The sequence below is a fragment of the Tenrec ecaudatus genome, chromosome 15, assembly GCF_050624435.1.
Source record: "Tenrec ecaudatus isolate mTenEca1 chromosome 15, mTenEca1.hap1, whole genome shotgun sequence".
NCBI classification, from domain to species: domain Eukaryota; kingdom Metazoa; phylum Chordata; class Mammalia; order Afrosoricida; family Tenrecidae; genus Tenrec; species Tenrec ecaudatus.
The window spans coordinates 12986318-13011730 of NC_134544.1; positions in this window are offsets into that span (position 1 = coordinate 12986318).

Consider the following 25413-nt stretch of genomic DNA (forward strand, 5'->3'; position numbering starts at 1 on the left):
GGACACACACTGTCTGTGTTTCACCTTCCAGTTGGCTAGCCACATGGGAGCCACACTAAAGGCAGCCAGAGCCCAGACCCTCCACAGCCACTGGATCCATGTGACATTTCACCCACCAATCTGTGATCTCCCTGCATTCGGCATCATTACACATGTTAAATGAGTCTGAAGAGGAATTTATAGACTTATATTGGGTATAGGAGCTCCTACAGGACTTATGGACTTGAACTGGACTGGGCTGGGATGTTTTCTAAAATACAATTGCTCTTTGAAATAAAGCTCTCTCTTATACACATATGAGTGTCTCTGGATGTATTTTTCTAGTCAACCCAGACTAACACACCCATTAACACCAAATCATATATAAGTTGGAGGTCGGTGACATTAGCGAGGTAAAAACTGTACTCTATTGGAGGAACAGGATACCACAGCTGTGTAAGAAGTCATTCTGTTCTACAAGTGTGAGGAAAAGAGGCACCTGAAACAGCAAACCAGTAAAAAGATATCATTGCTGAAAATGATGCCACAGACTGCTGCATTGCAAATACCCTGACCATAGCTGATCCTACGAGGTGATCCCTCCAGGCATATGACCTCCCCCCTCCTATAACAACTATGTAACAGCTATGTGCCTGCCCGGGACTCACATATGGTCTTTAAGGGTTTGCTCTCCTAACACAGAGGATGGAGCCCATAATCTGTCATGGCTGACAGAACAAAAGACCCTGAGGTGGAGACTTAGAAACAACAGACAATTCTGGTTTCACCAATGTGGAGTTGAGGGTCTGGGATCAGGGCATTGATCCAGTTGATTCCTTCTAAGACTCTGAGAGACTTTGTTGCCTGCCTTTCCCCTGGCTTCTGTAACTCCACGTGTTTTAATTCCTTGCCTGGGAAATCTAAGTATTCAAATGACACTGTTCAACATAGCATGCTCACAGTTCCATTACTTTAGGAACCATGCTCATTGAGAATAAACCGTCAGGAGTAAGCATCAGTGAATTCCACAGAGTACTGCTGACATCTTCACAGAGCCCAGTCTCTCATGAAAAATAGTTATCCAGTTGTAAATGTGAGTCTCTTAACTTAATGAAGCTCTGGTGGTTTAGTGCTTAAGCTTTGGGCTCCAATTCTCCTAGCTGGCAGATCAAAACCCCCAGCAGCTCCCCAAGGGAGAGACTGGGCTTTCAATATCCATAAACAGTTACAGTCTCAGAAACCCACAGGGAGTCACTTCAGAGTCAGCATGGACTGGATGGCGATGGCTGAGTTATGCATAAGCAGAGTCCAAGTGTGGACTAACTGACCCCTTATATAGTCTCCTCAAGTCTCGACCAGCCAACCCTTCCTTGTCTCTCTTCTCTCCTCTCTGGGGACCAGGTGGATGGGTGCCAGAAGCATAACGCAAGCTTCTCTTTTATTGCTGCATTTCCCTCTATTCTACTCAACAATCTGTCCAGGTGGACACCCGGTGAGCACCTCGTTTATTGAAGACTCCCTTTCGCTTTCAGTCCAGGATGTTCTCTGATGGACACAGCTTTTGAAGCTTAGGCATGCCTACTGGCACCTGCTTGCATTCATTCCAGTTCTGAAAATCTGTTTTCTTCAGTCTCTCAGCAGTTTGCACGTCATTCGAAATGCAGTTGTCCTGACAGTTAAGGCTCTGAAGGAAATTCAGCTTCTTACTCTGGCATTGGCTTAAAAACTGTTTCTTCTGGGCCATTTCTAACTCCTGTTTTAGCAATCCAATTGCAAAGGCTGAAGGTGGACTTATAAGTGCTCTCAGATCATAATTTCCAATGTTCATTTCTTTGACATTATGTCTATCACCCTCACTCACTGAAAGTGAGTTGATTCTGACTCAGAGCAGCCCTATGACAGAGTAGGACTCTCCCTGTGGGTTCTCAGCGATTGTGACTTCATCGGAAAACCCCATCTTTTCCCCACTATGGGGTCAATGGTTGCCACCTGCCGACCTGATTTTAGCAGCTCAATGTGTAACCCAGGGCATCACAGGGGCCTTTGGTCTATAACACTAGTCAGGAGCAATCAGTATCCTCCTAGGACAGCTAGCTAAACAAGTACATCTAAACACAATCTTTCAATACACTCAAGCTCACCGTTCTCTGTCCTAGACTATCCCACTCATATGCACATGGCCTTAGGTCTATGGTAGGATGTCTCCAGTAGGCCTGGCCTTCAGTTCGCCATTTTGTTTAACCAGTATGCCTTTAGCCCTGGGGGTACACCCAAAGCAGCTAGTCTCCTCTGGCCACAGTTTAAAATACTCAAAAACATCAATAAACTTCCCCTGTCGTTTGTTTTTCTTCTCAAAGTCCCAATGCTTCCATGAGAATGGAGGCTTCCATGAGAATGGAAACCTTGCAAGAGTTCCCTTCCAGATACTCACTGATGGACCATGTGATCAATCTGAACTCTTTGAGCTAATGAAAGGAGAAAGAAAACACAACTCTACCTGAGATCCTAAAGGGAGAGATCAGATAAGCCTATTCTCTAGCCTATGGTTTCTTTCTCTGGAACCCTACTCTATCAGAGGCAAATTACCAAACACACACATACACACACAAGCTTTATATCCCGAAGCACCCCAGCCAAGTTCAATTCAGGTCCATGGGTCAGGTGCGAGCTGGAGGCCCCTCCATACTCACACTGTTCCCATTCAATTAAACAGGATGGTAAAAGAGGAAGATGAGAGTTCCCATAGCAGTGGGTGCAGAATCACCAAGGGACTCTTCTACAACTGAAACTTGTCACTCAACTACAGCACAATCAGTTTCAGACTCGGATAAGTCCTGTCCCATCACTTCTCCATCTGAGCACTTCCTGTTCTGTTTCGCAGACGCACCAGGGACGACTTTCCACTCCCATTAATGGACCCTGTAACCTGGGAGTCATATCACTTATGGGGAATTGCCTCCATTAATCCTACAGTTCTCCTCTAACATGAGAGATGCCTTATTTTTAGGGATAATTCTCCAACGTATCGGGGCACCATGGGTAATACCGAGTCCAAGACTGATCCTAAAATCGCTTTGGGTTGCCTCCTCCAAAATTTTTCCAAATTGGGTTTCACTGCAAAAAGTAGCTCGTCTTCCTCTGTACTACTGACTGACCTCAATATCCTTTGAATAACCAATCCAGGTGGCCCTCTGAGGGTATTTTCGATGTCGGTGTCCTAATGGAACTAGACAACTTTTGCTGCCATTCCAAAAATTGGTCTGAAGTTTCATATGTTCAGGCTTTTGGGGACATCTGTGATCATCTTTCCCTGTGTAGCCGGTGTTCTCCCTTGCAGGTTCTTTTAGCTAAATCTACTGAAAGAATTGGAGCAGAAAAACAAAACCCTGAACCCTCTCCAGACTCTCTATACCCTGCTCTCCCCCCCCCCCCCCCACTGCCCCTGCCCTCCCTGTCTTTGGCATTTACTGAGGAACTGGACACCCTTGGACATCCCCCTCAACCTCTTCCTCTCTCACACCCTAATCTTCCTCCCTCCAAATCTACGCCGCCTTATGCCCAGCACCCCCCCTTCCTCTACTGCTGCCATCACAACCCTCTGCTCCGGACCCATGCGCTTCACCACCCTCTGCCTCTCTCATTTCCTCTCCAGTATTGGCGCACACTCGCTTCCAACTCTTAACTCTTAGGGATGTGGCAGGAACGGAAGGGGGGGCTCAGGTCCACGTACCTTTCTCCCACCAGGATCTGTTCCAAATTGAAAAGCACCTGGGCTCCTCCTCTGCCAATTCTAGCAGTTATATCAAGAAGTTTCATTATTTGGCTCAGGCATATGATCTTACTTGGCACGATATATATGACATCCTGGCTTCCACCTTAATGCCCGATGAAACGGAACAAGTTTATCTCACAACCAGACAGTACGCAGACCCTCCTGGTGGATAATACTGTACCGGTAGGCCAAACGGCCATTCCTGCAGAGGACCTGGAATGGAATTATCAGCCAGGAGCAGGGGGAAACAACCACAGGGATTTATTAATAAGGTGCCTAGTGCAGGGGATGGAAACAGCGGCTAAGGCAGTCAGCTTTGAAAAGCTTAAAGAGGTTACACAGTCAAAGGATGAAAATCCTGCCCCTTTTCTAAACCGCCTCCAGGAAGCCCTCACCCAATATACCAAGCTAAACCCCCAAACCCTTGCTGGAGCAGCAGTTTTAGCCTCTCATTTTATCTCTCAGTCAGCCCCAGATATAAGAAAAAAGTTAAAGAACGCATAGGACATGCCACAAACCCACTGTAGGGTCTGGTAGAAACGGCCTTTAAAGTCCTTAAGGCCCGGTAGGAAGTGGCTGAATCAGTCCAGATTACAACAAAAGGTGGCGCTGCAAACCCAGGCTCTGGTAGCTGCCTTGAGGCTGGCAGGGGAGGGGCCTAAAGATCTTTGCACAAAACAGGATGCAGCCCCGCCAGGGGCTTGTTTTAAGTGTGGCAAGGACAGACATTGGGCCCGCCAATGCCCAAACCTGACTCCCCGCGTCCCACCAAGATGTGTCTGATGTGCCACCAAGCAGGACAATGGAAGTCTGACAGTCTGCTTGTGGGCTTCTCCTGGCTACCACAAGAGCCGGGTCAGCCAGAGTCACACCACAATCCTTCCCTGAAGATGCCTGCAATCAGATACCCCAATAAACCTAGCCGAGTCCAGCGTCACCATCCATGTAGCCAGTAAATCCATCTCTTTTTCATTGGACGCAGGGGTGACCTATTCCATCATCCCTTCATATGCCGGCCATAGTCTCCCTTCTACGGTCACTGTTGTGGGGATTGGTGGCACCTCCTCAACACCCAACAAAACCCCTCTTTTGCCTTGGGTCTTAAATCAATACCCTTTCTCCCATTCATTCCTAATAATTCCCTCATGCCCCGTTCCATTGCTCAGGCGTGACATCTTACAACACCTTAAAGCCTCTATTTCCTTAAAACTTCAGCAGCTGCATGCTGCCCATCTCCTTTTTGCCACTATAGCCACCCTGGAGCCAGCCATTCCTCTTACCTATCTGCCAGCCTTTTTATCAGAAGTAAACCCTCAGGTATGGGATTTATCCACACCGATAATAGCCCTCCATCACACACCCATTAGAATCTGCCTTATAAAACCTAACAGTTTTCCATCATGCCCACAGCTCCCTTGTCTAAAGAGGCCCTTTTTGGACTTCAGCCTATCATCAACCACCTGTTAACATACAATATTTTAGTCTCTATTAATTCCCCATGCAATACTCCCATTCTCCCTGTTCAAAAACCCAATGGACAATGCAGGCTCATTCAGGATCTCCGCCTTATTAACGTTGGGGACCACCCAGTGGTCTGCAACCCCTACACCTTACTGAGCAATGTACCACAAAAGACTATATCCTTTACTATCCTGGATCTAAAAGATGCTTTTCTATCTATGCCACCACACCCTGATTCCTACTTTTCTTTTGCATCCAACTGGTCAGACATGCAGATACAAATGGCTCAGCTACTGGCCTGGCAAATTCTCCCCCAAGGGTTCCAAGACTCCCCCAACACTTTCGGGCAAGCCTTAGAAGCTGACTTTTCTCAGTTGCACCCTCAGCCAAGTACCACACTGCAGTATGTAGACGATCTGTTAGTTTGCAGTCCATCGCTATCTCACTGCCAAGCAGTCACCTGGGTTCTATTGAACTTCCTTGGAGCTAAGGGGTATCAGGTGTCCTATTCTAAGGCTAAGCTGTGTAACCAAACTGTCACCCACCTGGGTATTAGGTGTCCCACTCTAAGGTGCAGCTGTCTACCCAAACTGTCACATATATGGGTATTTCTCTCTCACCCAAAGGCCAATCTTTAACCACCTGCCTTACTCAAGCCATAAAGGACTTACTCCCTCTTAAAAATGGAGACCAGATTCTGTCTTCCTTAAGCTTTGTAGGGTTTTTCCGTCTTTTGATTCCTAATTTCACTCTCATCGCCAAACCATTGTATGATGCAGCCAAAGTAACTCCATGAGGACTCCTAGCCAATCCCACAATCGTCTGTTAGGGCTTTCCCAAACTCCTTTCCCTATTACTCTCCACCCCTGTCCTCGCCTTTCCCTCAGCTAACACACCTCTCCAACTCTTTACTGATGAGCAGCAGGGTTTGGCTGTGGGAGTGCTCTGTCAACAGCATGGGCCAGCATGTAGGATCCTAGCCTACCTGTCTCCAAACAGCTGGATGTTACAGTAAGAGACTGGCAACCCTGCCTGTCCCCACTAGCAGCAGCAGCAGCACATAGCAAGCAAGCTCTTAAACTCACCCATTCCCAGCGCCTGGTTGTTTCATCTCCCCACCGGCTAGCAGACCTTTTAAGTCAAAAGTGCCTTGTCTTTGTTGGGAGCTTCTCGCATACAAACGTTCCATTTGTTATTTCTCGACAACCCTCACATTACTGTTGAAATGTGTCCACGCCTTAACCTGGCCACTTTGTTCCCTACTCATAACCCTGTGCCCAGTTTGCATCAGTGCTCCGATATCATTGACACCTACCTCCTCCCAGTTTAGAACCTCCAGTGTCAACCTCTCCCTGATCCACAATTAACCATATTTGTTAATGGCAGTTCCAGAGTGGATGATCAGAGAATCAAACGGGCAGTGCATGCTTTTGTCTCCTCCACTGGGGTAGTTGAGGCCCCCACACTACCACCTGAAACTACATCCCAAAAGGCCGTGCTGGTGGCGCTCACACAAGCTCTAAAGTTAGCCCAGGGTTTGTTTATATATATATATATATATACACATACTTGATAGCTCACTCCTACTCAGCCATTTGGGAAGAGCGTGGATTCCTTTCCACTCATGGTTCCCTGATAATAAATGCTGCTCACATTAAACATCTCCTAAAAGCTCAGTCCTTGCAAGCTAAAGTAGCCATAATTGACTGCAAAAGTCATCAAACAGCTAGAGATCCCATCTCATTGAGTAACACCCGAGCATATGCCGGTGCCTACCAACACACATTTCACACGGAGGCTGTCACCATAGCCATGGCACTCAGCCCCTCGCTTCCTCCACTTAATAAATGGCAGCTGGTGTATTTGGAATCCGAAGTGCAGTCACATTATAAAAGAGGGTCTACCAAAGCCTCTGACTGGTGGATGTATCTAAATACCAGAATTACTTTACCACAGGCCCCAAAACACTCCTTCCTCAGGGAAGTTCATAACACCCTTCATATAGGTACCAAAGCTTTGTTCTGTTTCTTGCAACCTCTTATGGACCCAGTAGGCCACCACATGGCTATTGAACAGGTACACTCAACCTGCACGGTTTGCGCCACTGCTAACTCCCACAGCAACTTTCAGCCACAAATAACCTCCACCTATTCTGTGGGCATCTCCCGAGTGAGGATTGGGCGATCTATTTTACACACATGCCTAAGCATAAACACCTTAAATATTTGTTGACTCTGGTAGATATCTTCTCAGGGTGTATAGAAGCATTCCCTATGAGCCGGCAAACACCAGATGTTGTTGCTCAAACTCTCCTGGAATCTATAATTCCCAGGTTTGGCCTCCTGCACTCTATCCAGTCTGACAATGATCCAGCCTTCATTTCACAGGTAAACCATCAGATCTCATCCATCCTGAGAGTGGACTGGACACTACACATTCCCTACCAAACCCAGTCATCAGGAAAGGTGGAGCACACTAATGGACTTATTAAATCCCAGCTAACCAACTATCCTTGGAGTCTGCTTCTCCTGGCCAGAACTCCTTCCTGTTACCCTAACCCGTCTTTGAGCTTCCTCCGGGGACCCCACAGACCTCAGTCCATTTGAAATACTATACGGCTGCCCATTTATCCTAAACTATTCCTTATCCCAAAATGAAACTCAGCTTTCTGCCTAATTACCCACTTCATCCTTGCTACTTAGATCCTATGCCGACCAACACCTTCCAGACATGGAAACCACCTCCCCAAACACCTCCTCTGGACACCCAACTCTTAACCTATCTCCAGGGGATCAGATTCTGGTAAAGACTCATCCTGTACCTGGCCCTGCACTCCAGCCACAATGGGAAGAACCATACACCGTAATACTCACCACCCCATTGGTGGTCAACTGCTAGGACTGACAGGGTGGTGTCATATGGCTCGAGTTAAGTGAGTGTCCTTGGAACCCAAGTCCACTGAGGACATGTGGACTTCTAACCCCATTGGATCGAATTCACTGAGCCAAAAAAAAAAAATCTCCCCCTAAATGCTTTGGGCACATTTTCTCTTCTTCGTTTCCTTTACCATCTTTGTTATGTGTTCTGGGAATAGGTCTTGCAGCAACCACTCTAGCGGAATGGACCATGGGAGAAAAGGTTTGCTTGAGACTCAGCTATATCTTTCATTTGTTCCTATTTTTTTCTATTCACGTGTTGATTTCCATAGACGCGTATTTGGAACCCCCTTCAGAGTCACGTGTAAATTCTTTTGTGTGGGAGTTTGTGGTCCACCAAACCTATCAGGATGACAGCATTGAAAAAACACATGCAGTTGGGAACAGATACTGTACCATCAAATGATGCCAGTCACAGGTCTCTATAAACTTTTCCCCAGGCACCCTAAAATCAGTAACTATCGGGTCATCTGCACCAGTCTTGTGTTTTCTTTTTGATCAAACAGAAAAATACTGCCATCATTGGCTGGGAACTTATGGCGGATGTCCATACTCCTCTTGTCAAAGCACCGAGCATTGGATTGGAATGCAGAACTCAGCCTAGACAGGACAGGCTTTTGTGTAGGAAATGGACATGGAACATATCGCCTCAATATTGCAGATCTCTGGGATGACAGATGGCTATCAGGAGTTATGGGAAAGTTATGTCCTTGGTGGCATAGTAGTAAGCCCTCTGGCACCCTTAAAATTTACCGGCAGTATATAAGAATCCTCGTAAAAGCTTTGATAACCTAAACCAGGTAGCACAAGAAATTCTAAAGAGTGAACAATCCTTAAGCAACCAGCTACCAATAATGGAGGCCCCGGCACAACCCAAGTATCCTGACAAACCTTTACCTGGATAACAATAATCCAGGAGGCTGCTGCCCTTCTTAAGGCCTCAAAAATTAACAGTTCTTCTTGTTACCTCTGTGCCTCCCTACAACATCCTTTGTTGGTGGTCTTACCCTTGTGAGTTTTCTCCAAGTCTAATGAAAGCTTAGGTTGTCCAGCGCCCATTTTGAACCTCCCCTTGTATGCCGCTGAAATAATTTCACTTATCCTGTACGCTATAAGTCACCCCAGGTACAAGAAAACCCACCATGGAGCTCTACTCACAATATCACAAGTACACTCAAGGCCTCCTCAGGTATGTTCTTTTGGTGTGACAGACCCTCAATAAGGGTATTGATTGTTCTACACCACACCTCTGCCTTCCGGGTACCATAGTGCCACAACGTACTGTGTATGGACCAGTAGAATTTGCATGGTAGTGGAATCTACAAACCAGTTTTGTTCCTCGACACTGTAGGCCATATTTTCACCTGTTCTAGTAGAACTCAGTTTTGCCTTCTCCCTGGCAGCAGCCAGAATTTCTAGCGGGGCTCTAGGAAACAGCATTATCCAAACAGAAAACTTCAACAAAAAAACTCCAGCTGGTTATAGAATCTACTGCAGAGTCTCTGACCTCTTTACAGTGACAGCTTACCTCCTTGGCACAGGTAACCCTCTCAAACCATCAGACGTTAGACTTGCTAACCACTGACAAAGGTGGTACCTGTATGTTCTGAGGGGAAGAATGTTGCTACTATATGAACAAATCAGGGTTAGCCGAACAAAATGTGAAGGTTTTACACAAATTGGCTGATGAAATAAAAAACCAACACTTAAAGGATTTGTTAGCCATGTCCTGGTTCCAAGGGCCCCTCTTACCTGGCTCGTGCCTCTCATGGGACCCCTGGTAATGATTTGCTTTTTGTTGCTAATAGCTACTTGTCTTTTCAGATTCCTAGAAAACAAGCTAAGGGACATTACCAACCTGTTAACCAACTCCTTCTACAAACGTGCAGTCCTATCTCACAGGAGCCAGACATTCCCAACCCTTAAGTCCCTCCCACTCCACCCGATACCAGTACCAGTAGGAAGCAGCTAGAAGAGTCATCTCTCCTATCACCAAAGAGTTGGGGATGTCTGGCCAAATCAATAAACCCCACCGCATGCGGAACTGATCAGAGTTGGCTGATGCAACTCTCTCCAGACCTTGCACTTAGCCACATGTGTGTTCTGACTACCAGGAACTAGGAAATTCATCCTTACCTGTCTAGGGGCTCGGATGTGCCTGCATCCAGCAATCACCAACAGCCTCCCCTACCTGGTTAGGAACTCAGATGTGCCTGTGTCCACCAATCCTGGAAGGGCACCTTTGTCTGGCCAGGGACTCAGGCACACCTACTCCATCAATCCCTAACAGATACCCCTGTCTGGTCAGGAACCCGACGTGCCTGTACCTTCCAATCCCTGACCACCTTACCTCATATGGGCCCAGGGCAGGCCAGCCACATGTCTCCCGTCAATAAAAAGGTTACTCCTATAGCTCAGGCTGTGACTCTCTTGGCCAGACAGACGTTGTGGACTGTGGAACTTTGCCCAGGCTATTTCGCCCCCCACCCCCCGCCCCAATAAAGCCTGTTTGCTAAAATTCAACTGATTTGGTTTCTAGTACCTCTCAACTACTTTATACCAATCAAATGAACTCCATGTACATTCACTGAAAATTTAATTTTGAAATTTGGAAATGTCCATTGAAGTACAAGAAATCACTATGAGAATATCACAATCTGTCCCTTGAGGAAAACCAGCTACCTCCTCTTCTTCCTGGGCGCATGACCACCTATTCTCACAGGTAAAAATGCATTCAGAAAGACACACTGAATTGAAAGATAAGTTGGATTTTCTACAAATGTCTTGAAGTCAGCTTATTACACACACACACACACGATGGAGAAAAATGTTAATGGATCCTAAATTAAAGGAATTTAAAATAATATGTGCTTTGAACACAACTCACAAATCCAATTCTGTTGAGTCCATTAAAACTAATGGTGACTTCATTGGGCAGACTTTATCTATCTAGACTTTCCCCATCGAGTTTGTAAACTGCAATTCTTTACAGAAACTGACTACAACACCTTTCTGTTGTGGAACAGCTGATGGATTTGGAACTGACACCCTTTGGGTTAGTGGTCAAATACTGACCTTCTGCCCCCTCAGGGCTCTTTGTGCTGAAGATCATTGTTGTGCAATGGTTTCAATTTGTTTCTGCAGATGCACAGAGAAGTGCCACACTCGGAAGGGTTTTCCTGGAATCCTTTGGGGCAGCTACTGCATCAAGCCATAGGATTGAGGGTCTGCTTCCTCCTCCTCCTCCTCCTCCTCACTGGCACTCTACTTAGCCAAGCATGATTTCCTTCTCTAGGTATTGTGCTCTCCTGATAACATGTCTAGAACACATGAGACAATTTCACCATCCTCACTTCAAAGGTGCATTCCAGATGTACATCTACAGCTAGATGGATGTGTCTGTCCTTGTGGCAGTCTGTAATTCTTCCAATAGACTTTGTCAACACTATAACCCCAGATCGCCAGCTTTTCCTCAGTCTCCTTTATCCTTGGTCCAGCCTCCACATGCATGTGAGACAATTAAAATATATCATAGCTTAGGTCAGTCACACTTCTGATAATCTAAGTTGTGAATGAGTAGTTTTCTTAGTTTTTTGTCATGTTCTCACTTATAGCTCTGTAACTATTCATGATCATAGTGAGAGACATTTGAATCTCTCTGATCTGTCTGTGCCTTGTTTGAGGACAAACGAAAAAGAGAAATTGTGTTGGCTTCTTTTTCTTTTCAAAAAGAAAGCCCTGTCCCCGAGGACCTTGGCACATCAAACCACATTATTTCCAGATCCAGGTCACATGTGAAGGGGCATGTGGGCACCATACAGCATCAACAAAAATAGGCTTAGGTCCTACTAAATCCCAATCACTGTAAGTCTTGGTGACAGATTCACGCTGCTCCTAATCAATTTCACACCAGGGAGATACACAGGCTGGAAAGATGCAGATAGGGAGCAGCACAGAAGTTGCTAGAAAATGTCTGAAAACCAGAGCTTTCCAGCATCACCTCTCTGTGCCAAAAAAACAAAAGCATATGTTTCACCCTTGTTTCCTGGTTCTTAAAAGCAGGGAAAAAGGAATTGATGCTCAGCTGGTGTATGCTGTGTGATCCCTACCAGAGGGTGATGACAGAGACTTTTGCCTTTTCTAAGGGTGGTTAGGGAAGAAGCATCATAGGTGATTTCTCTACACCTCTCCCCAGGTAAATCAGCAGCAAGTTTCCTACCAAGCGTCATTCTCTTTCCACTTGTTTTGGTTGTTATTGTTTTATTAGCAAGAATCTTTTTTTTATTCCAGAAAGCTATCAATTTATGGCTCCTTTGAGCTATTGAGTGTCTTATTCACCTAACTTACATTTTTAAAATATTAAAAGTTCAAATGTTTAATATGTAGTTTATTTCACTTTTGTCCTCTAAAATGCAAAGTTCATATTTTTAACACGTGAAAGCCAAAAATTGCTAGCTTTGGGGGGGTGTTAACATTATAGAAATCTTTTATTACTAGAACTGTGTAACTTTTCTAGAACAAGTCTAATTAACAGAAATGACACAAGGTAAATTTAAATTAATTATTACCTTATTGTTATATGGTTACATTGCTAATCGTCAACTTTGAATATTGAGATGCAGAAAAGATGCGAAATCTGGCAGACCCACTGATCTATCTGATGTACATTTCATGGAACATGGGGAAGTGATTTGTGTGGGGGGGTAGCTTCATGTACATGGATATAAATGTCTCTTTAAAACCTGTGGGTCAGAACTAAAATGTAGTGTGTGAATAGTGTGCGATCTGACAATAATAGTTCAGGTAATCAACAAAGTGAAAATGCTGGAGAGACACAAGACTTGGTTTTTTTCCCAGATGGCTTTTCAGAGGATGGATGGACACTTGACCATATTCCCTCATGAATAGAGCAGCTGTGTGAAGATTTACTGTTTTGGGTAAAGGAAGGTGAATGATTTTATGTAAAACCAACAACTTAAATCAATGCCAAATACAGCGTCTACAACTGATGAATGATGGATTGAAACAACCACGTTTCATGAATTTTATCGGGGTGGAAGAGTCAAACAGAAAATATGTGCTCCAGATTCAGTTACAGTCAGAGCCATCTAAGTTGTCTGAATGTACAAATGAATCAGAGGTAGAACACTTACGGAGCTTGATTTCCTTGGGCTGACTTTATCAAATCAATCAACTCCAGTTTCCTGATCCACCCACGGAATGCAGGGCGAGTGTGCACTGAACGTGGTCGGATGAAGAAATAATTCTTGCCTGAGAAAGATAAGGGAGTTTCCACATGAAGCGGAAAGGGCCGAGAACTCTCGCTCCCCAACATGTAGCACTGGTCACGACACCTCCCCCTGGAGCAGGAAGAGAAGACGTTGGCATATGCACTAGGGGTGGGTAGGAACATACCTGTCTCCCCCTTTTTTCCCATGTAAATTTACCTGAGTTTGTAGTTAACCTTTAGGTCATGAAGATTTGATTGGATGCTTGCAGAAGTGGGACATTAAAATTGGAAATGCCTTCTGTTCCCAACAAGACAAAGAAAACAAGTTGCCCTCAATTCCATTTCATGGAGACCTGACGTGCACCACAGTATGGTGCATTCTTAGAAAGAGTTTTTCTGGTCTGTCTTCCCAGATGCCTCTGGAAGGTCTTGAACCTCCAACTTTTCCTTTCTCAGCCAGGCTTGTTAGCCATTTACAATATCCAGGAACTCCAATCTTATCTTCCTTGTCACCCCAGAAACTACTCCCCCTTATCAGTTCACAGGAGAAAGCATTTTTATCTTTTACTTATTTTAGGGACTCCAGCTATGTAAATTATGGATGTTTTATACCTATTTAAAGGTGATGCCAATGTCATTTATTCTTCACCCTAGTAGCTTACCTGCTCACATATTCAGCAGGGGAATTTCCAGATCCATCTCCCACTTCCATTGTGAATGCATGATATGAGCTGAAAACAGGAAGATGTTGAAAGTGTACACCAACACCATTAGTTTTCCTAGAACTGAAGAACATGCTCTGCAGACTCATGGGGGTTCATGGGAGCATCATAATTTGGAACTTGGAGGATAGAAGACAGAGTTTCCCTGCAGTTGATTCCAACTCACAGTGACTTCCTATAGAATCAGAAATCACTGGATTTGATAATCCTGTGTTTCCAATGTAAAGTAATTACCAATCTATGACTCTGATATTTCTTTAGTTTAGCAAATAAATAAATTCACTGGACCAAAGATAATCTTGGAATGTGAAACACCTAGAGTATAATCCAAATTCTATAATCAAACACATCTTTGAAGTAATTAATTCAGAAATCAATACTACTCAATGCAAAATAGTAATTTTTCTCCTTCACTACAGGAGCAATTGTATTTCTTCTCTGTGATGTCACAAGACATACGGTACAGTGGACGTGACGAGTTGGCATCTGAAGAGACACACGGACTGAGGAGATCAGCAACTTCAGCAACTGTTTGACCATCTATTTAAGGAACAATTAATATTCAAATCCAAGAAGTTCCTTTAACTCAGTAAATGTAAGGGTTTTTTGTTTGTTTGTTTGTTTTGTTTTGTTTTTTTTCTGAAAAGCTGGGCCAGAAGTTAGAATTTTAAAGCACAGTCATGGTTGTATCTTTTTTTTCACCCTTTTTTTTTAAGGGAGATGGCTGGGAAAAAAGGATCAAACTAGTGGACTAATTTATGGAAGGGCGACAGACTGAAGCATTCACCTTTCCAAGCATTCAGTGACTTCCACTCTCAGGGGAGGGGTGGTGGCAAGGGGAAGCTGTAGAATCACCTACAGCTAGAACCAGTGTTTAAAACCTTGAGACATGTTTTAGTTGAAGGGGAAGGATGTCATCTATTTTCCGGGGGCTGCCATCTGAAAATTTATTTCAATCATTTTTACCCCAGATCGTGCTGCAGGTGATTTGAATGGGAAATTAAAACACACCACACCACACCACACCCCCCCCCACACACACACACAAATACCGATGTGGCTTTCAAGAGTTAAAGCACAGCAAACTTTTGGATTGGGAACGGTGTGTTTAGGGACATTGATCTTAAGTACTGTTAATGGAAATGTTATCGAAATCTCATTCATGTAATGAAAATTTCTCCAGCTGTTAAACTACCAAATCTTCTGTCACTTTGATATAGAGGTTAGGGAACAAGATGGATTGCCTTGTCCGTCAAAATGTGCTGGAAGAGAAGCTCCCGTCACATTTGGGAAAGGAATGACACAAACATGGGGTAAAGGTCTAAGGAATTTTCAGCATTAAGGAAGCTCCTAATCATCTGTGAAGGAAAGACACGAAGAGAAATTTGATACTAGCGGCGCTGCTGGAATTCTAAAGAAAGAAGTATTGCAACGTTGAGCTTACAGCATTTGCTTCACTATGATGCCTGGAACAAGAGAGTATACGCTTAAATTTTGTGACTTGCCGTTACTGGACATTCCATGAGAACGTCTTGAAGATTGTCTACACATTCAGAAACCAATGACTAATTACCACAGTGTATGCAGGTGAGTTTTATTTCAAGTTCTCTTTCAAAGTCACCTGAAACTTCAATTTAATTGTTTAAGTCATCTTTGAGTTGCAGTTTCCTAATAACAGATTATTGAGGAAACAATGTAAGTTGATCATTTTAAATTGGGCGTGGATCGGTGAGTCAGGAAATGGAAAGAGGTAAGAAGGTCTTTGTGTTTCTAGTTCATACAGGGATAGAAAATGTCAATTTTCCCACCATGCAAGAAGCTAAAATTGTGCATGTGTGTCACTGGCAGAGTTTTCATAGAAATTATCGCACACTAAATAAATTGAAATAATCTTCAACTTATAATTCACCTAACTCCCCTCTTCCTTGAAAATGTCCTGGGAAATGAGAGAAATGTCAGCAGCATGGCATCTAGTTAAAGCAGAGAACAGAAGGAAATGAAAGCACAGCTACCTAGTGTGAAAAAGGTTGTTTCACTAGAATTTGCTTCTGCTTTTCTGATTGACAGCTCATTGTACAGTATGGATGCTTGCTTTTGATCCTGTTTATAAAATGTGTGTTGAATCCTCACCTCCCCTTTCTAGTTCTCTCAGTTACCTAGAACTGCAAATATAGAAATCTAACAAGTAAGTGGGTTTATTTTTTCACAGGTTAGGGGACTCAGAGTCTGAAGTGCGGCATCGTTGCCTCTAACCAACAGACTCACTGCTCTGAGTCAATTCAGACTCATAGTGGTCCTAGAGAACAGGGTAGACCAGCCCCTGTGGGTTTTCACGACTTCAACTACTTACAGAAGAGGAGCCCTGATGGCAATGCTTATGAGTTGAGCTGTAATCTGCAAGGTCTACGGTTCATAACCACCTGGGACTTCCTACTCCCCCAAAGAGTTAAGGTCTCAGAAACACACTGGGGCAGTTCTTCTCTGTCCCATAGGGTCGCCATGAGTCAGAATTGGGTTTTGGTTTTAACTCTTGACGGAAGTAGAAAGTCTCATCTTTCTCCAGAGGAGTGCTGGTGGTTTCAAACTGCTGACCTCACCACCATGTAGTCACGGGCTCCCGGGGCTCCTACTGGAGAGGAAGGCTTTCTCACTGCTGGCTCTAGGGGGAAGGCCCTTCTCTCTCCTTTTTTCTGCTTCCTGATTCCCAGGAGATCTCAAGTGGCTTGGCATCTCTTGACTATGTCTGCTAGCTGGATCCACTCCTACTCTATTTCCTAAGAGATTGGCCAGAAAAACACCCATACTGATTCTGTATCATTGGCATGACAAAGAAAACTAATTCTCAAATAAAATTACCATTTCAGCATAGAGTTGATTATATTTATCACACTTTTTTTACACTGGGACGCAATTCAATTGCCAACACTTGCAAAATCTCTGCTTTCTCTGCAGATACCCCCCACCCCCAACCACACACACACACACACACACACACACACACACACACACACATTATATGTATACTTTTTTTTTAATTGCCAAACAAACTTTGGTGGGAGTATTCAGTTCAAAGGACAGTCATACTTCTTTTCAATGACAGGGATAGAAAGAGAAAAATTGTCCCAGTTATCAACCATTGATGTTGTTTTCAATCAATTGGCACCGCTCTTAAGTCCGCTCCTCTCCCAGCATGCTCCCCACCGCAGAGCTCTGGTGAGGACCCTGGCCCACCTAGGCATTGCACTGGGTTTGCTCTCCAAGGTGGGTCTCCTTCAGTTCATTCATAACAGAAGCAGCACTGCTTCCCAAGTGAAATAACACACCTGCATTTGCTTTCCTGCGATCAGCTCACTGCAAAGTCAACTGTGGGTAATAGAGAATGATGCTCACCAATTGAACACCAACTGCCCTTCCTTTTAAGAGCTCTTTCAGAGGAAAGGTGGCCAGATTACCCTTTTAAAGATTCCTCTTTCATCCTCCCAGATTTCTGTTTTTCAAATGTCTGCAGATACTCTCTTGAACCATGGAATGATCCCTTTAAGACGGTGTCAACCCAGAGTACTTCAGAGAAAGACTTCTTCAAAGACACACGATTTGGCTTGAATTAGAGGGTGTCACAGTGGCCAGATGGAAAGCGCAATTTACATTTAATTTTGTTTTCACTGATTTATCAAGTGTTCCATTGACAAAGAGAGGTGTTACTTCATGGAGTGAGAAAATGCTATTTTCTGCTCCTAGCTGCATTAAAAAAATTCCAACCCCAGCATGTTCCAAGTTAGTGTCTGACAAAGCTTTTTAATCATGGTTGCCTGTCTTGTGATCGCCTCCTGCCCCCAGCTCTGGCAGTTCACAGAAGCTGACGGCTGCTTTTAATTCATTAGGTGACAATCTGCATAAGGGAGAAAGAGGGGACAAAATGAAAATCCTTTTGGTCTGCCCTAGGTTGTGGAAACAGAGAGCTTTTTGAAGTGTGCTTAAGTCTGTATGATAACTTTTCAAATGTTGTCTTACTGCCCTTCCGTTCGTCTCTTTTCCTTACATGAATAGACGGGGAGCAAGCCAAAATGGTTCCAAACAAATGAGGGTCAGGGGAAAATACCGCTAGTTAAAATAGGAAAAGTCATACCAAACTCACTGCCATCTAGTGTGTCCCAACCCAGAGTGAGTCTATAAGACAAGGTAGAACTGCCCCTGCGAGGTTCTGAAACTGTAGCTGTTAACGGAATAGAAAGCCCTGTCTTTCTCCTGAGCAGCAGTTAGTGGCCTTCAGTGGGTTGCAGCAGCCCAACGCATAACGACTAAGCCGTGGTTCTTTAAGAATAGGTTTGCACTCAGTTACACGTGTGAATGAGGTACCTGTATAAGTTATATGTCACTGAATGCACTCAAGTGGCCGAGTGATGCCAACAGTTAACCGATTTAGCTGCTAAGCAAAAGGTGGGCGGTTTGAGTCCACCCTGAGGCTCCTTGAAAGAAAGATCTACTTCCAGAAAAAGCAGCCATTGAAAACCTAATGGAGTACAATTATCCTTGCTACTCATGGGATCTCAATGAGTCAGGATGGACCCACTGGTTTTAATTGCACACACAAAGGAGTCCTTGAAGGCTTTCATTGTTCTCCAGTGTGGGCGATTCTAGTGTCAAGGGAAAGGAACTAAGCTCTACACAAGCCGTGCTATTAACAAACGGATAGAGTCAAAGTTACAGAGAGTTCTAAAACGGGAACGTTTTACTTTTAAAGCTTAAATATTTGCCTGCATATTCACACATATTAAATGAGAGATTATGGATTTGAACCTTAGTCTTTTGTGAGTTCAAAATTCAAACCTTTCCCACTATACCGTAGTGGGATGTTTTCATCTCATCAACTAAAACAACCTTTGTAAATAATCAGGAGCAAGAAAAACCAAGGGACATCTAGAATTTGATTAGAATTTACCTAGAAAAGTCACCTCTTGGATTAATTTCCCAATTCAGTAATGTAAACAATGAATATTTGAGCTATGAGCCTCATTTTACTAATTTAAGACAATGTCATATTGACTGCAAATGCCCATGATTCAGAAGGTTGTGTTTGAGGAATCTAGTGGCGGCAATAGTGGTTATGCAGTGGGCTGCTAACCCCAAGATCAGCAGTTTGAAACCACCAGCTCTACAGAAGAAAGATGAGGCTTTCTACTCCTATAAACAATTATACCTACTCCTATAAACAGTTATAGTCTGAAAACTCACCCGGGTAGTTCTACCCTGTTCTAGGGGTCACTGTGAGCTGGCATTGGCTCTATGGCAGTGGGTCTGTTTTATTTGCTTGCTTTTCGGTAGCAGCAGTAATAACACCGATGCTTTTGAAACTGAGAATGTCTGAATGACAAAGCCATGTACTGAAAGCAAGATTTTCAGCTAAAGCTAGAAGCAAAGATACCCTAGTCATCCCTGAGTCCAAGCGGATTGGAACCATCCACTAGCAGTCAGCCTGCCAGCTGCATCCTGAATGAAGGGAAGCAGAGACGTAGCGGGGCGAACTGGAAAACGCCAATCACCAATGGATGTTTCTGACAAGCACAGGCCAGTGTAAGAGTAGCAGACAAAGATTTGAGAAAGTTTACTTTATCCAGCAGTGTGTGAGTGTGCGTGTGTGTGGGGGGGTGGGGGGAGGTGAGGAGGGTGATCAAAAAGTGTGGAAGTACAGGAGCAGTTTAAATCATTGTTTACTACCAGAACGAGGTCCCACAGTGAAGAGAAATTTTCAGAAGTGAATTTAAAATTGAAGTCTAATCAAGAAAATAGAGGTGAGAAAAAGAAATGCAAAATTAAAGTTGATCAAGGCCAGAAAATCTCAGAAGCTAAATGTACACATTTTCTAAGTCTAAAAAACAATAAGAAAATAGCAACTGTGACATTATGGATGCCACTTGAACTTCAAATTAAGTCCCCTACAAAGTTAATAAAGTGACATTTGTGCACACACACTCACACAAAACAGAAAGGGAAGCAGGCAAGCAAAAATAAATTTTAAAAAGGGTAAAATTCCATGAAAAGGTGAAATTCCATGCAAAATTTCCATAAAGAAGAAGAGAAGAAGTAACAGAAGGCCTCCAAATATAAAATGAAAATAGGCCAGAAAAGTTTACTCAAAGAACATAATGCAAAGATCATAGCTGTAATATGTTAATTCAAACTGAGGTAAATATTTAAAACCACCACTTGCCAGACAGTTTCTCATAGAAATGAAAGAATAACATAATTCAGAACTTAAACCAATACTTAAAAATTAGAAACACTATGAAATTTAAAATATTAAGATATTTTATAAATCAAGACTAAACTAGAAAGAACTAAAGGGCTAAACTTTTAATTTCTTAATACCACATGAGATACTAAGCAAGAACCAATGATTGAGTGACAAACATTAAAGATAGGCAAAGAATATTCCACTTATACCAGATAAAAGAAGGCACCAGCAAAACAGTATCTGCCATTTTTTTAATGAAAGAAAAAATCCTTTAGAAAACAAAACAAAATGAGTACAGTCTTACAAGAGGCATGGCAACATGTATCAGAAGAAATTAAAATAATCATTGTACTCAGGGATCAAAAATGTGAATTGCTGCTTTCATATATGGAAATGGAAAGCTTGCTTATTACAGTTCTGGTAAGTTGCATCAATGTGCAACAGCGCAGAAAGCATCTTCCAAAGAACCTAAGGAAATATGCACATAAGGGTGAGGGATGTGGAGTTGGAGTTATTCAGAGCATTCTGACAAATTAAGAATTAAAAGAAAGGCACTAGAGGCTGTAATAACTACATGAACTGACTATGTAGATATACTAGGATCATGGAAATATGGTGATTGTGGTTGTAGTTTTCAGATGTGGCCATGTCAGGTCTGTCCCACAAAGACTTCATGTACAGCAGCATGGAGCACTGCCTAGTCTCACGCCATCTTTACCATGCTGCTGTGTTTGAGTCCCTTGTTGTAATCCATGTGTCACATGATTTTAGGACCTTTCCCTTTTTCAGTGACTCTTCCCTTTTTCACGCATGAGAGCCTTCCTAGGTTTCTAAGGCAATTAAAGACACCAAGGCTTGGGTTCTGCGCTCCCCAGTCATCAAAGTGACATTTTTTTTAACTCTTTTAACAGTTTTGTTTGTTTAATGGTTATTTGTTGTTGGTGGTACTGCTGTTTTGCAACAATTCAATACTCTGATTTCTTAGCTGTTGTTTCCATGAGCATTGGCTGCGGACCAAGTAAAATAAAATCTTCGACAACTTCAATCTTTTCTCCATTTATCATTATGTGGCTTATTGGTCCATGTATAGGACTTTTTCTTTTATTCATATTAGGGTGTAATTGATACTAAATATTGTACTTTTTAATCAAAAACAGTAAATGCTTCAAGTCACCTTTGTTTTCAGCAAGCAAGACTGTGCCATCTGCAGATCTCCGCCTGCTCCTGAATCAGTCTCCATCCTGAAGCCATGTGCTCAGATAGTCCAGCTCCTTGGATTCTGTACTCCACAGACAGATTGAACAAGTATAGCAAATATAATCATGATACATTCCTTCCCTGGTTTGAAATCATGTATTGGGAAGAGCAGAAATAGAAGAGCATATTTTTTAAAATGTTATTTTGAGTAGTCATAATTATTGATTGTCCAGTCCTACTGTAATTCAGAAATTTGTATGATGTGGAATAAAGAAGATGAATATTCAACATAGTATAATTGTCTTCTCATGTGCCCTGGAAAACTAGTATTCTCAGTATGGAAGAAAAGGAGACACAGATGTAATATAGGAGAAATTAAAATCTTGTTGTTTGAATTGTAAAAGACAACATTAAACCCAAAAGCAATGTAACTACAGCCTAGCTGTGCACAACACAAACCTGGAAACAAGAAGCAGCCAAATGGCAATTAGCATCCCTTGGCCACAATTTAATCTTGAAGTGTTTGTCCCTTTAAAACAAGCTTTGCGGAGAAAATGGCTGTGTCCAGGACTCAAGCAAAAAATATGCAAGGAAAGTTTGGAATACCACCATAACAGATAACTATAAAATACTCAGAAACATCCAGTTTCAAAAAAACTGGATAATTTGAACTTCAATAGGATTAGGGCATGGATTTAAATACATCATATATGTTTAACAATTGGCAATTTCCAAGAAAGCATGATGCAGGTTTTTTTCTATTTTCTATGAAAGATGTTCTCCTGTGTTTTATTGGCTAAGCAAACGCATACCACTATGTGAACCATAGCATCGTATAAGAGAGAACAAGAATTCGAGAGCACTTCATTGTGCTCAAGCAGAACCTGTGCAGGGATCCAGCATCAGGTGTATGAAGGAAATAAAAGAATATTGTGTGGTCTGAAATCAGGAAAGGGCTGTATCTTTTACCACAGTTATTCAAACTTTACGCTGAGCAAATGACCCAGGAAGCGGGACGATAGGAAGAAAACCGCAGCATGGGATTTAGAGGAGCATGCATTGACCACCTGTGATGCATGGAATGACACAACCTTGATGATTGAAAATGAAGACGACTCGAGGCACTGACGAATGAGGATCAACAGTCCAGTACTCAGCACATCTCAGCGAAAAGAAAAGAGAACTCCTGACCGGCAGACCAAGAAGCAGCATCAGGGGAGATGGAGAAAAGATGGACATTATCAAGGATTTCCTTCTATTTGAAGGCACAATAAATGCCTATGGCACCTCCATCAAGGCATCAGACAACATATTACATTGGGAAGATTAGTACAAAAGATCTCCTTAAAGAGTAAAAAGATAATTTTGGGGACTAAGGTGCATGTGGTCCAACATGGTCTTTTAAACTAGAAAAATGGATGCATTTGAATGATGACATCAAGAACACTGGCTATCCCAAGGGCTTCTAGAAGAATAAATAAACACGTCTTGGGAGAAGTGCAGCTGGAATGCTCATTTTGAAGTGAGGACAGTGAGACTTCAGCTCATGTACTTTAGACACATTATCAGGATGCTCAGTCCATGGAGAAGGACATCATGCGTGGTGCAGGGTCATCCAAATAGAGGAAGACCATAGGTAAGAGGATGACACAGACTAGGACAATGGGCTAAAGCAGAACAGTGACTGTGATTTTCCACTATACCCAGGGCCACTTATGATGAGTTGACATTAACTTGACAGCATCTAACAACAATAACAATAAGAACAACATCCCATTGGGTAACCCAGCATTAGACAATTGAAGATTTTCTTATAAATGATTCCACTGAACAACTGAAATAGAAATGATAAAATATAATTATGATATAACCTCAATAAAGGATTATATTGGCACTGAATATCAATGAGTACTAAAATAAAACAAGAACAAAATAAAGATATTATGTGCCTCCCAATGTAAAAATACACACCCACCTAATTGACAAAAGATTAAATATGAGCATGATCAAATCTCTAGCTTCAGAGGCCAAGTGACAAGGGATAAAGACTAGAGGAATGTTTTGAATGGTACCCTGATGATATATACCTGCAAAATCCAGACTGCTGGAAGAACTATAGGCAAAATGTCCTGGGTCCTCTAGCTATAAATAGCAAATCAAAGAGATTCTGTAGATTAAATCAAACATCAAAGACACAATTGAGCTTAAAATATTCCAAAAACCTAACTATACTCTGGGGATCACATTTGGCTGCTGAAACCACGAGGGAACGTGAAGAGTCTCTTTCTCAAAGTGAGTCTGGAGAATCCATATGTTTGGAAGAAGGGGGTTCCTGGGCTAGTTCCAGGTTTTTTTGTCTTGAGCTGGGTAGTCCTTACAAGAGTGTTCGTGGTCACGAATAATTCACTGAGTTATGTATGAAGGATGGTTTTCTGTAACAGTGTTATATTTCGCAATAAACGGAGGTATACATGCCTTCTAGTCAAACAACTCAGAATTTCAATTTTAACCCATCACTGACTACCCTGGTCTGCCGTGCACCTTAGTTCCCTCCTTCCTTGAGAAAGAACCTCTCCTCCACAGCTGTCCGAAGGGTGAGATTCAGGGATCTGTTCTCTGACTTCCTGTTCCTCCTTACCCTGAATTCCATTTAGTTTGATCTTGTGTTTCCTCTGCCGCATATAAGGGAGCTTCAAAAAAGGTTGTGGAGAAAAGTTCATCCAGCCCCACCCCCCAATGCATTCTCTGAAATTCCCTTAGTGATCTTCTCAAATATCTAAATTCCATTCTTCTGAAGATCCCCTCAAAGCCATCGGAATGCCCATTCTGGAGTGACCCAAACAAATTCTTGCCATCAGTAGCCACGGTTTTGCACACAGGGGCGGATTTCCACCCCCACACCATCACAGAGCCGTGCCACGCGACTGCAGCCAAAAATATGATGAGCAACATCTTGTGAGACAATAGGGAGTGATTGAAAAAATTTTAATGATGGCATGTCATTTATCATAAAAAGTGTGTGCCTTCTTCATTAAGTAAGTACTCAATATATTTTTTAAATGATGAATTGATTACATACAGTTGACTTAGACGGGATGGAAGCAGTGGGGGTAGACGGTGATAGTAAATGAAAGGTCACAGTTGGGGGATACAGTGAGTTCCAGAGTGGGACAAGGAAGGGATGAGGTGTGGCTGTGTAGTGGACACATGGATCACATTTAGAGCACATGAGTGTGAGCCCTGATTTCATTCCAGGACCCGCTGCGCTCCATGTGAGAGAAGGATTTCCAGACTCTGAACAACAAGGAGCAGTTCTACTCAGTCTGATAAAGTCTCTAGGCATTGTAATGAACTGCATGGCGGTAAGGGTGGGGAGTTACATGCTTTCCACGAATGAACTTCTCTAATTTTTAGCAGTGAGCCTGTGACATGGAGATTTTAGCGTGGGAAAAACTGTCTCACAGAAACTACAAACTAAAATAAAGGGTACACAACTATTGCCAGAGGGAGATGGAATTCAAATCCAATGTGTCCTATCTCTCAAATGGTAAACTTCATCATGAAGCCCACTGCCACTGAGGCCATTTGGACCCATAGCTACTGCATAGAAGGAAACATAACTGCCCTAGGGATTCCTGAGACTATGTCTCTGTAAGGAGACAGATAATCACATCCTTCCCCATGGGACAGCTGACAGGTTCAGCTGCTGAACTTTCACAGAGCAACTATGTGCTTCACCGCTGCACCACCAAAGATCCCACTTGGTTAGGTAGCCCATTGTTTATGGATTGGAATAAGTCTCTTGACCTTTCTAGACTGTTGTGTTAGTCTGGGTAAACTGGTAAAACAAATCCCCAGAAACTCACATGTATAAGAGTTTTATA